The sequence below is a fragment of the Cynoglossus semilaevis genome, chromosome 15, assembly GCF_000523025.1.
Source record: "Cynoglossus semilaevis isolate Cse_v1.0 chromosome 15, Cse_v1.0, whole genome shotgun sequence".
NCBI classification, from domain to species: domain Eukaryota; kingdom Metazoa; phylum Chordata; class Actinopteri; order Pleuronectiformes; family Cynoglossidae; genus Cynoglossus; species Cynoglossus semilaevis.
In genome coordinates, this window is record NC_024321.1 from 7,949,452 (window position 1) to 7,962,667 (window position 13,216).

The 13,216-nt window shown below is 42.3% G+C and overlaps 1 long non-coding RNA gene across 1 annotated transcript in view; it reads left to right on the top strand.

Annotated features, from left to right (window-relative positions):
- LOC103390763 (uncharacterized) overlaps positions 1-11,616 on the top strand; it is a 64,779-nt gene extending 53,163 nt beyond the window's left edge. Inside the window, exons 5-6 of the long non-coding RNA XR_001761218.2 lie at positions 7,313-7,342; positions 9,978-11,616. This is a non-coding gene — a long non-coding RNA (uncharacterized LOC103390763). The remainder of the gene's footprint in view (positions 1-7,312; positions 7,343-9,977) is intronic.
- Positions 11,617-13,216: the final 1,600 nt, after the last annotated feature.

Sequence of the window (13,216 nt, forward strand, 5' to 3'; positions counted from 1 at the left end):
GTAAGGAGTTTCTAATAAGAATTTGGTCTTACTGAGCTCCTCTTATATGAGGACCTGGCAGGAGGGACAGAGGTGGGGGTGAGGCTGGAGGTATGGAGTTTTGGTGATGGTGGTGGAAGGGTGGAGGGGGGCTCACTTCATTTTTTTTTTGTTCCCACATTTGATTATTCAGGTTGGCTGAACTAAATTCTGAACCCATAAAATTCGTATCCCCTCTGGGGGACCATTTGCATATATTTCAGTTTACCCCTCCCTCACATCCCAATTCCCCTTTTTTCTCAGAAAGTAAAAGAGAGGGCAAAGCAACCAGGCCTGTCTGGGCTTTAAGATGTCACCGTGGTGTGAAATATGGGCGAACAAGCAGGGTCTTTGAAACCCAAACTAACCCCCCACTAGCCTCTGAGTCACCACACACACACACATACACACACACACAGCCGCTCATCCTCATACTCTCCACTGGTTGCTATTCTTAAGTAGGAGTTAAATTTCCTCTGAATAATTACCAGCACAACAGCCCTAATCCCAACTCTTTACACCTGAGATTCATCCAGGTGGCCAGTGGTGTTTGTTGTGAGTTTCTCTGAGAAACAGTCCAATTTCTTACACTAGTGAAATGGTACAACTCTTGTAGATAGACAGACAGACAGACAGACAGACAGACAGACAGACAGACAGACAGACAGACAGACAGACAGACAGACAGACAGACAGACAGACAGACAGACAGACAGACAGACAGACAGACAGACAGACAGACAGACAGACAGACAGACAGACAGATAGATAGATAGATAGATAGATAGATAGATAGATAGATAGATAGATAGATAGATAGATAGATAGATAGGCAGATGGGTCGGTCGATCCTTTGGGAGTTTCCTATGAGAAATGAAGGACATTGTTACACTTTGGTGGGTTTCTGTACTTGTTTGATCAACAACACGGAACATACGTAACTGTGCAGAGAGAAATAATGTCGATAAAGGCAGGGCTTTACATCAGCACTGAGCCATAAGAGACACCTGTTCATTTGTTTGGCCTGTGAAGTGGAGGGTTTTGTTTTCGGTGTGCCAACGAGGCCTGCTGGCACTCGTTTTACTGCCCATCTGTATGGAAGGGGTGAAGTAAGACGGTGGTCTTTGAAAAAGGGGGCGGGGACGGGTGCTGATACTTGATGGCATTTTGGTCACATGGGGTGAGTTGCTGTCATCCTTTAACCCCCTCGCCCCCACCACCACCATCACCCCTTCCCTGGACCTCCTTTCCCTCCCTCCTCCCGTGCCCAGTCCCTGGTGCACAGGCAGAATGCAGTGTCAGGAGGGTGAGCACTGAGCGCCCATTGTGTGTGCTAACCAAAGCGGAATGCCCGGGTGACAAAAGGGGGAGGAGTAGGCTCAGGGTACACAAAGCCAGGGGGAGGAGAGCGGTGGAGGGGCAGGAGGGGAGGGAAGGAGAGGAGAGCAATCTGCTGGGGGCTAAATAGACCCACTCAGCCCCAAAAAACTGTAGGCACCCTAAAAAAAATCCTCTCTCTTTCTCACCCCCCTCTGCTGCCTCCTCACCTTCCCCAGGCCTCCTGGCCCTGGCAGTCAGGCGTACAGTACACACTCTTATGGAAGTTGCCTGTTGGTTCCCAGCAGTTTGAAATGAGAGAAGCTACAGCAGTGAACCTTCAAACTATTAGGTGTTGGTTTTGGTGTTATGAGTCATGCCTGCGAGGCTTCAAACAGGATGTATTTGCCAACAGTAGTCATGGTTTCCAGTCTCTGTCATCAGTCAGGGATGGCCACTAAGCTCCATTTATCACTGTCAGATGTTTAATAAACAGAACAAGAACTTTGGCTTAACAGTTAACTTCAAAAACATTTAAGAAAATGAGGAGCTATTTATTTTTCTTCTAATAATTACTTTCAGCTCAAATAGTTACATAAACTAGTCAGTGGACATGTGACGCTTTGTTTATTTTGTTAGTATGTGCGTGCGTGTGTGTGTGTGTGTGTGTGTGTGTTGGGGGGGTGCACATGTACATGTACTCACCTGCCTATCCTAGAACTATCGTACGTCAGAGACAACCTCTTAATTCCAGCACCAGGACCTGGGGCAAAAGTGCGGCCACTTTAAAACACAAACCCAGAATTAACTCTTTCTTGATACTTATATAATGTCAACTGCAGACGCAAGCAGGAGCAGAATCACTTTACACGCAGTTCCTGACAGATCAGGGAGCCGTGCACTTAACTGACCCCAACAAAAGTGCACGGTTTACCTGGGTTAACGAGCACAATTCCTTGAAAAAGAAAAGGGCACTCTCAACAATTCTAAAAAACGTGGTTTTATTTATAAACACTTCAGTTTATTGCCCATAAATAATAATCATTTCAGTTGGCAGCCACGTAAAACCTGTTCAAGTGTCAAAAGCAACCAACGCATTTGTTTTCCGTTACAATCAAGAAGTCAACAGTTGATGTAACAGGATGTAAATCCTAATGCATCAGTTCTGCTTGAGATGTTCATAAAGCGTGATAAAGCACGAGCTGCAGCAAATTGATCTTTTAGTACAAATCCTACATTTAAAAATTCAATAACTTTTGGTTGTAATTTTAATTATTTTATTCGTTTAGTTATACATGTGTGCTTTGTTTGTCTCAATAGGCTTACACAAAAATGTGTGCTTTGTTTGTCTCAATAGGCTTAATTATCAACTTTTGTACTGTTGTCAGTAGAAACAAATAACAAATAATAAGTGCCTGAAGAAAGGATGTCAGGACATGGCCTTGGGGTCAGTTGTGGTCAACCCATGTGGATGCAAATAAGTTGTATTTGGTGAAAACAAAAAACTTAGGCTCAAGCTTTCAAATACAGAGGAAGCAAAAATATGCAGCTAACATATGAGTCTACTGAGAGGCAGCTGGTTTCAACAGAAGATTTCATTAATCTACTGTGAATATTGAATAGTTGGTAACTTCTTGGGTTTGGTCTTTGTTCTGAGTTTGTTTCCAACACCAAAAAATAAAACCCTGAAACACACAAGGAACTTTCTCCATATGCCAAGAATGTTCTTAGCTGTACTACAGAAATCTTCTGTTTAAATGGAAAAGTGAACATGAGCAGTGATTATGCCTAAATTTTATTTTAAAATCTTGTTTTAAAAAAAAAATCAATGCACTAATTCTGTGAGAAATTTTCATTGGTCTATGCTTGAAAAAAAAGCGAGTGTCCTCAACATAACTTGCATGTTCTTTGCTGTTGTGGTGGAATGTCTATCACTGCGTGCACTTATGAAATACTATTATTACATGTATAATATATTGGCTCACATTGTGCGTTCTTGAAGGAGTTCTTGAAGGAATTGAAGTAATGTCACATTGAAGCTTTGAGCTTGAATTAATAGATGCAAGTGACTCACTTTTTTCTTATTTACACCTTTGTCATTGACAATGTCAAATGTAGAGTATTTTCATTATATCATTATATCATCCAGCGATGACTGTAAGACAGATGCTGCTGCCAGTGTCTGTCAGGGTCACTTTGAAGACAACTCTCATTCCTAGATGTCCTTCTTCTCTCTCAAAATGACATGGGAGATCAAAGGGGATGCTCAAAAGAACACTTTTGATGGTGACCTCCTTCTCCTCCTCCTCCTCCTCCTCCTCTCCCATAAGCACACTTAACATCAGGAATCCCCCCCCTCACACACCCCCAAATTCATTCATGCAAACCTCTGCTTTTCCCGTTGTATTTACATATGCCACTGCAGGGCAGAGACAGTTATCTGTTTCATCTGTGCTGAGTTCATAGGAAGTGGCTTGCTGAGTTGTTTTGGTTTATGTGTTGTTAGTAAAATGCAGCAGGTCAAATGCAAGCCCCCGGGGCCACGTTTGGGTCAAAGAGTAAAACCAGGCAGAGCTGATCCCAGCACCGCCGTGACTAACACAAGCGGACAGTGTTTTGGTGCCTGTGTGTGCGAGTGTGTGTTTACGCGTCTGCACATCTGTCTGTGCACATCAGTGCATGGATGTCAGGTGAGCGGTGAGTCGGAGTCACAGCCCCTCCATCAGTGCTGCCGTCATTTTTGTTCTCAGCTGTAAATCACCCAGCTGCAATCAAGGCCCTGATCTGGGCTTCTCTGAACCCTCTCCACTCCAGATGATTCCCCTCCTGATTGGCCTAACTGGACACCTGTCTGTGGCAGCAGATTAGCATGGATTGTTTTTCCTCATTGACATACAGATTGAGCCATGTTAACATTCACACCTCCACATGGAGCTCTTGCATGCTGCTGCAATTCACCAATGCAGTGGCGAACCTCTAACATTCAGTAAAATCTTTGCTAGGTGTCAGAGAGCAGATGAATTTGAAAGGAAGACAAATGCATTGACATGTTTTACTGTAACTGTTCACACCTCATGTAACCCAGCCCTCAATGGTATTTAGTTAGATATGAGGACTGTTGTAAACCCGACCTATATCTACGACATAAGGACAAACCTTTTCCCTGCGGTGCAGATCTGAAAACGACTGTTATTAATGAGACTGTTCAGTAGCTCTGTGTGTGTGTGTGTGCTTTTAGCCTGGTGACTCAGCAGCTCTAACAGCAAACAACCAGTCACAAACTTGACTTTTACGGTCACTGTGGTTGCAAGTACCATGATGTGCAAACCATAATAAAAGTGCAGAATTAAAAGTGTACTATTACATTTAACATTACTTGAAGTTTACTACATCTGGTTATCTCAGTACTTCAGTTTTATTTCATTGCCTAAAATCCACTATTCCAAAGTGGAATAGTCTCTTCCTGACAGAAAACACTCAGTTCACCTATAAAAAAAAAATCAATTGCTGTTTCCACGCTCGTATCTGTTTCTTCTTCATATTATCTCCCAGTGCTTTCGGCATATCTCTTCTCCCGATATCTTATTTCACATTTTTGTTGTATTCCCTCTGGTGAGGTGTGCGACTCAGACGTTTGTTTTCTTGTGTGATTCTTTTTCTCGTCTGCAGTTACGACCATCCTTACATTTTCATGGAGTAGATCAGGTGAGACGACCTGCGTCTGCAAACGTTCCATCCACCTCCGCATTCTGCTCCCCCTCCCCCTCGCTGCAGCTCCTGGGGTGTCCTGCTCTCCCAGTGGGGGGATCATTAGCCTGAGCACCTTTTTAACAAAAATCAGGGTGTGACCAGTAGCTGAGAAGTCAAGGCCCATTACCTCCCATGGAGAGAGACCTGCCTATCTCCAAGCATCTCTGTTGCTGTCGTAGCAATGACAGACATGTGATACTATATACAGTTTGGAATGTAGAGGTGTAGTTTATAATTATCCTCATGGTTTTACAATTATGTTTTTAAAGCAAACATATGAGATAAATGCTGCTTTTGTGTTGATTTAATTTACAGGCACCGTTGGGAACTGGTGCAGTGTGATTTGAGGTCGAGGCTTTAGGGTTTCTCTCCTCCTCTTGCTCTCTTTTTCATTCACACATAATTCCAAACCATAACGAGCTGAGAGTTATGTTGTCATGGAGACGGTCCTTGTTTAGTCCTCATGGAATTCCAATGACATCACAACTATTCCAAGCTCAGCGTGTTTAGTCATCTCGGAGACCAAAGGCCTCGATCCGGGTCTCCGAAAGCGGATGAATGACATGTGAAGGGCCCCAGTGTGTTTCTAACTTTCAACCTGGCCTTTTTACAATTAGCCTTCAGAGCGGAAAGTCAGGTGTTAGAAATGTTCCCCTAGAGAATTGCACACTGTCGAAGAATGTCATCAGTCTTCTCTGACACGCTGGTGTTTAAGTAAAAATATGGTCAACCATTGTTGTGTAGTTTGTTCACAATACTCATTATTTTTGCAGCGTCTGTAGCAAGAAACACGTGCAGTCCTGGGGATGTAAACAAACGACGCTAGAACTAGCTAGAAAGACCTAGGTCTAAGTAGTGTCTGAAGAGAAGATTTATAATAAAATGTGTCTTCTTCTCACTTTTTCTGTCAACTTTTCTCTGGCAAGTTTGCATCTAGATTCCCTTTTGACAATAAGAACAAGTAGATGATTAGTGGATTCAATTTATGCCAGTCCATCAAATAGGAGCCAAACGACACCTGAATGCCAGTGACAGCATCAGCTGCTGTAGCCCGGCGCCCACAACATGCTAACAGTGTTTTCTTGTCACTTCCTATTCTCCTAATTAGATAGGACTGTCTTGGCCGTCAGTGGCCACATCGTAAGGGCCGTTGCCTAACCTCAAAAACCAGCCTAGCCTCTCCACTGTAACTGATGGTCCTTCCTCATGTTCCACCCCTGTGTGTGTGTGTGTGTGTGTGTGTGACAGTTGTCTCTGGATGTTCTGGTTTCCTTGCAGTACACAGGTATGTACTGCGTAAACAAAGAAGACAGAAGTACACAAACACTCACACATGTCCAAAATCAGTGAATTCATCATCAAAGCAGGAGAGAATCCAAAGTATTATATCACAAATTGTTCCATTGTTACACACTCATCAGGAGCCTTAGTGCAGTTGATGACACAGTCAGTTGGCAGTGAATTAAAGCTGCAGCAACACTTTGTTGTATTAACAAAAGCTGTATTATTACATGTGCATTCTTTCCCTGAAAAACCTGTATGGAGGACAAAGTAATAATATGTGTAATAATATGATCAAATCAGGTCGATTTGAACCGCGGTGTTTTCATAGCCACTGCTTAATGTGTTGTTTTGTATTTTCTTTTTTCACGACTTCATTTGGAGACCACCAGGACTGGTGTATTTTCTTTTTTCACAACTTCATTTGGAGACCACCAGGACTGGTGATTTACAGCTGCAGAGAGAGAGGTTGTCTTCCTGTATGGCCTGAAAACAGCAGGTTTGCAGCTGAAAAAATTTCCAGAACTGAGAGATCAAACAAGCTGTGTTTATGGCCTCTTCATCTTATATCCTGATGACGTAAAATCCTGCTTCATGTGTCTGACAGAGACTCCTGGGCGTAATCGCTGTTGTGATTTACGACTTGTTCCTCCAGTTGCCATTGTAATACCTGGGCTGTATTTTTTCCCAAGGTGTTGACAGGCTCATCATAATTCTTTACAAAAAGAAAGACATCACCCAGATTTGCAGCAAGTGTACATTATTTACCGGCTGGCCGTGGCACCCGTGTGTGTTTGTCGTCTTCTCTGGCACTCTAGCTCGCACGTCTGAGGCAACTTTCTCAGGCTGGAGCATGCTCCAGTGTTTGCCTTTTACACATATGCATATGCGTTGATGTATTATGTATGTGTGTTTGCTAATTGTGTGTGTGTGTTTACCTTTGCAGGGTGGAGCAAGGGGTCCAGGAGGAAGGCAGGTGAGAAGGTGGGTGAGTAAGTGGGTGGGTGGGTGGGTGGGTGGTGGCGGTGGTGCTCGGACCTCAGCACTCAGGAAGCTCTCTGTCCTCCAGAAACCTGAGCTTCTACCTGATAAGACAATGCAGGGAACACGTGAGACTCTGGCACATGTTGGCTAAGGTTACCAACTCGCTCTGCCTCCCTCTGAACTTTTGGCCCTTAGAGAAAAGCCTCCCCACCCTGATGACTCCTTCACTACTCCACCAGGTTCCCTGAACCTCGGCCCTCCCTGCTGTCAGTCTCTTGCTGTTTGTACGTGCAGATTTTGTCTCTCACACAACAGCACCAAATCTAAAGTACTTTTCTTCTTTAAATAAATTTAATAAATAAGTACGAAGAAACAATAATAATAAAATGTTTAAATGTTTTCAGATATAAACAGAATTATTTAGTTTTCTATTTCTCTCGTTGTCAAAGCAGAGGCCAGTTTCACCACAGTCCACAGGTGAACTTGTCCACCAGCCAGGCAAACCTGACTTTCAGGTGTCCCACCCACACTTATTAGACCTGATGTCGTCTCTCACCTGTGCAAATATGAAAGAGCTAGAGCGACCAAGGGAGGGAGGGTGGAGAAGAGTGAAATGGAAAGATATCCAGGCCTTTGGTTACTGGGTGGGGTGCAGAGAAGAATACAGCACAGCTGAGCAAACCTCCATAGCCATAGGACCTCACCTGTACACTCTTCACTTTTTCTCCTCTCTGTTTTCTCTCCTAATCCATTCTCTTCTTCTGTAACCAGCCCCACAGCAATAGAGCGCTAAGGCGTCCTTTTATGGCCACTGAATGGAGATTTCCTTTGAGGTTATGGGGTTGATACACTCTCCAATGTAGTTTTTGTGCCGTGGTCACAATGCAGAGAGATTTACTGCCTTGGGGAAAACATACTGTCTTTAGAAGTGCTGCCTTGTAGGTGAATGCTTTCTCTGGATATTATTCAGGAAATCCTTTTATCTAACAATATCTGCAGCACAAGTTCAACTCTGCAAGGAAATACTACCTTTAATCTAGATGACATTATTCTGAACCTACTTGATGACGGGGGACTATTGTTAGTGATGAGGCTGAGTTTTTAAAAGATTATTCATATGTAGGATTTCTAAAAATAAATAAAATAAAATAAATAAAACAAAGTCATTTCTATTAGGCCATAGGAAAAACATGAAGGATATGGCCATTTGTCTGTACAGCCAGTAGGAGGCAGTAAAGCCAATCACAGCTACAGAGCCTTTATTGAAATCCAACGAAGAAGAGATGAGGCAGGTTCATGTGTATGTGACAAGATGTTACAGGGTTAGCATGACTGACAACTGTTAGTAATACGTCTCGTCAGTTTTGGTACAGTCGTGGCACAGTGGCATTTTGTTCATGATGTCACAGAGTTGCTGGTTGTTTAAAGAGAACCACAGTACACAGTGGTCAATCCACTGTTTTTGGAAACTATAAAGTTTCTGCTGGATATAAGAAATACTTCTCATTATTACACCTGATGATATGATACACACACCAAATATTTGGTAACATGAGTGTTGGGGAATTTCTTATTTTACAGTAGTCAGGCTGACATTCCCTGACTTCACTAACCAGGCCTCTTCAAATACTGATAATAACAACAACAACATGTTGCCGTCAGAACAGAAACCTTAAATAACCACAATCCTAGGTCATTTTGGTGCAAACTTCAGGCTCCAAACCCGTGTGTTGGAGAACTGAGAACATCCTCCGATCAGTTTATCCCAGTTGACTTTCTTGTTTTCAAAGTCAGGCTCAAAAGAATGGATCATTGAATAGCTTTAGACTTTCTCTTTTTCTTAGGGGTTTACGTATAATCTTTTAATCCCTAAATAGCATTACTGCCACCTATTGGCTATACTTTCAACAACCTTTGGACCAACAAATGGTGACACCCTAGCAAAACTGACGAGTAAAAAAAATTATACAATACAGCTGAATGATTCCTCTTGCTGTTGTTGTAGTTTCCAATGTACCTGAGATGTCTCTACCACTTCACTAGTGTTTATTTGTTTTTTTTTTACATATACATAAATAAAAAAAAGTGTTGAAATCCATTCAACCTTTACATTTAAAACAGGCGAGACAACCTTTTTGTTTGCATTCCTAAAACACATGACTGATGAAATACAATGGCTTCATCAGCAGTGATGTGGCTGGGTGAAAGATAAAGCAAAACAAAGTTACACTGCAGGCTCCCATGTTAAAAATGAGTGTCCAGACCTGTGAAAATAATAAATCAGAGCCTAAATAGACCACCGGAATAGATGGTGGGGAAACAAGAGTAGATGGTGATAAACTGAAAATGACTTTTGGAGGAAGTGAAATGAACATTAAATGACTGTGTTTGCTCTCCTGCCTCTCAGCGCCTTAATAACTGTCCTCCCTCAGAGCTGGGAGCCAGTATTTGGCTGAACTGGACCTTTATTTGCTTTGTCAGTGGCAGGAGCTTTTAGTGATGTATAAGTACAAGTGAAGCATATCGCATGAAGACAGGCAGACTCACACCTATTTGCCCACTGTCTGTCTCTCTGTGTATGTCTCTCTGTGTCTACGTCTACGTCTTCGTCTCTTGCTCCTCTGCAGGTTTGGGCCTGAAAGACGTGCCAGACCTGCTGCCAAAGCATCAGCCTCCACCTCACCCTGCAGACATGGCTGAACACACACGCATGCATGCACTCAAACATGCACACGGCATCAATGCGCACGTTTTATAACCGGATTTTGTTCCAGTCGGACGTTATTTCTTCATTTCCCCGTCTCTTCACCGCTCACCTTAGCTCAGAGACCCCTTAAACAACACGCATTCTTATCGTCTTTACGTCTGTCCTCCTCCTCGCTAATGATGGACTTGTCACAGAGTCTCATGCCTCACGTCAGACGTTGACTAGATCGAGCCACATTCACACGGTCTCCCTTGACACAAAGGTAAACACATTTATGAATTGTGTTCGTCAGTTGTGTCTTAGGCATGCCCTATTTTTAAACTGCAAGCACACCTACACACATTCTCCCATAGCGGGGCACACCCACCGCGGCCCATGTCATGCTATCAGACTGTCCTCATCACAGAAAACACCCTGCGCACTTGTAGGACGAGGAACTACAGTCAGGTGAGTTCAGTCCCCACACCTAACACCGGCCCTGTGTTTTCAACGGTGTTTCCTTCACCTTCCCCGTAGCTAACGCTGCAGCACCTACTGATTATTGCACCCTATGTCTTAGTCTGATAATTGCACCGTACAAACCTGTCTGGGTTTAAAAGCCCACGTGCTGAGGACTCACAGCCCCTCTGCACCCTGACGGGTGAAAGAGTCAGTCCACAGAAAGACGCATGTGTTCAGAGTTCCAGCGACGTGCCTCCGTTGTCTGTTGTTAATGAAACATTTCAACCACAAACTACCTGCAAGTGTAATTTCAGAAGCACAAAGACACGCAGCAGAGGATTCAGTCTCTCCTCGCTTTAAGCCGTGATGGTTTTTTTGACTGTCATTTGACATATGAATCATGACAAACTTCTGAACCTGTTGATTTCTTAGTGACATGTCAGTGAGTCACACTCCGCTGCCCATGCGATTCAGCCGTAGTTGTCCGTATGTCACCTGTAGCCACAGTGTTGTCACAGTAGATTCTTTTGGGTTTTGGTTTCCTGTTCCCTCCTACTGAAATCAGTTTTTCCTCTGAACTTCAGATCAGACACAGCTTATCTCTGTATCCAATGATTTGATCTGCTGGCTACATTTTTAATCCCCCTGCTCATTGTCCAGTTGACTGTTAACAACCAGTGCCTTTGTGGTTTACTAAACATGTTTTTGACTGTGCGGCAGAATTACACTTTTGACTTTCACTGTAAATATTGAAGGATTGTGATTTTTCCGACACAACGCTTTGATGGTTCACTATAGCGAAGGAGCGTCTGTTGTGGAAAAATGTTTGAAATGAGATTAAACACAAAAGTAAGAAGATGAAGGCAAAGCCGTCAATCTGATTTCGGAGTGTTTGTCTGCTCTGTTCACGGGAGAAACAAAGTGGAATGAGGAGTGGCCACAGATGTTTGTCACACAGGCTGCGTCGGAAAATACTCATGAAGCACTCGTCTGTACTCATCCAGCTGCATTACATTTGTCTGTTAAAGTCACAGCCACAGACACAATGCACCTGAACTGGTGTCTGTAACTCATTAGTTCTCATATACATTTAATTTTTTTTTGTGCTATACGTTAATTCATCAAACACTGCTTAGTGAGTGGAAATTAAATATATATTTTTTAATTTTAAGTATTTTTTTATGTGCTCAGTCATGTGTCATTAGTAACCAATTTATTTGAAGTGCACAGTTGAGAAAATATGTTATATAAATTCACTTAATAATGAACCAAAATACTCTAAAATATATGCAATATGATGCTTTAAAGTTATTTTAAATATATTTATTATTTTTATTTTATTTTAATCTATAGATCTAATGTATAATAATAATAATATTCATTATTGTTATTATTATTATATAAACACCTTTAAACACATCTTTAATGCATCTTTCATCATTAAAAGTAAGTCTGCAAAATAATAGTAATAATTTAAGTAATAGTGTAATTATTTATTGTAACCAGAATCAAAACAAGAAAATAAACTAAAAACTGTTTTCTAAAAAGATGTTTTCAATTTTCTGTCATTTTATTATGTTTATAATTAATTATTTTCTCTTCATTCAAAAAGACACATTTTAGGAAAAAAAATTATATTCAAATTTATTTTATTATATTTAATATGATTATTTAATCAGTTCTGGTACAGCCTGAAATGCAACATGTAATGAAACATGAACACAGAAAACTGCGGCATTCATGATGTCATGTTGGTCGGACAGTCAGACGCTGGCGGTTGTGGTCGTTGTTATTGATAGCCACAGGCCGACAGGTCTGCAGGAGTGACACGAACAGGAGTTAAAGCCTGTAAATCTTCCGGAGACCTCCTTCCTCACCTTTAATTCCTCATTACCTCACGGCAGGTTGTCTCAGGAGATTTAGAAGGCCTTCAGGGCTGCTTCAGTGGAGGAGAGTGTTTTACCCCGTGTGAGTGTGTTTGTGTGTTAACCTCTGTGGTGAGTGTGTAGCATTACAGAGGAGGACTGTGGGACGTGGCCTGAGGCCAGGTGTACGACCACGGACCTCAGACAGGTAACACCATGTGGGGATCATCCTTGGTAAATGTGTCTGTGTGTGTCTGTGTGTGTGGTGTTTTTAAGTTTGGAGGTAAAATCAACTCGAATGACTAAACTTTCAAAACCCACATCCTTAAAAAAGCAAACTGTGGTCAAAAAAACAAAAAAAAAAAATCTGACCTCTCGTCCGCTGCCCTCTGTTCTCCTCTCCACTCAGGCAGTTATCTCAGGGCAAGTGTCACATCTTCTCCACTCTGTTAATTCTACTTAAAATGTTTACAGACCAATGAAAGGGCTCTGGGTTTGCTCATCCTTCAGCGTACACCGGTGAAACCAAACACCCAGCTCCTGCGCGCTCATCCGTCTGTTTGTCTCCACGACTTGTCTGTGTTTTAGTCTGTGTTTTTAAACAAACCCATAAAATCACTGTTGGTTCCCAGCACTGTTCAAACAAGAACTTTTTTTTTATTCAGAGTTAGAGCCTGAAGTGGATCCATGAGAGCACATGTCGTCTGTTCTCCAGCTCCCACTAGTGGTCAAAGGCAGCACTGTCAGAAACAGCCAGTGGTGGAAGTATTATACAACGAGTGTTTTAAAAATGTTTTTTTTTTTTTTGTATTTATAGAAAAGGGAAGCAAATTTGGTTCACCTTTAATGTTTT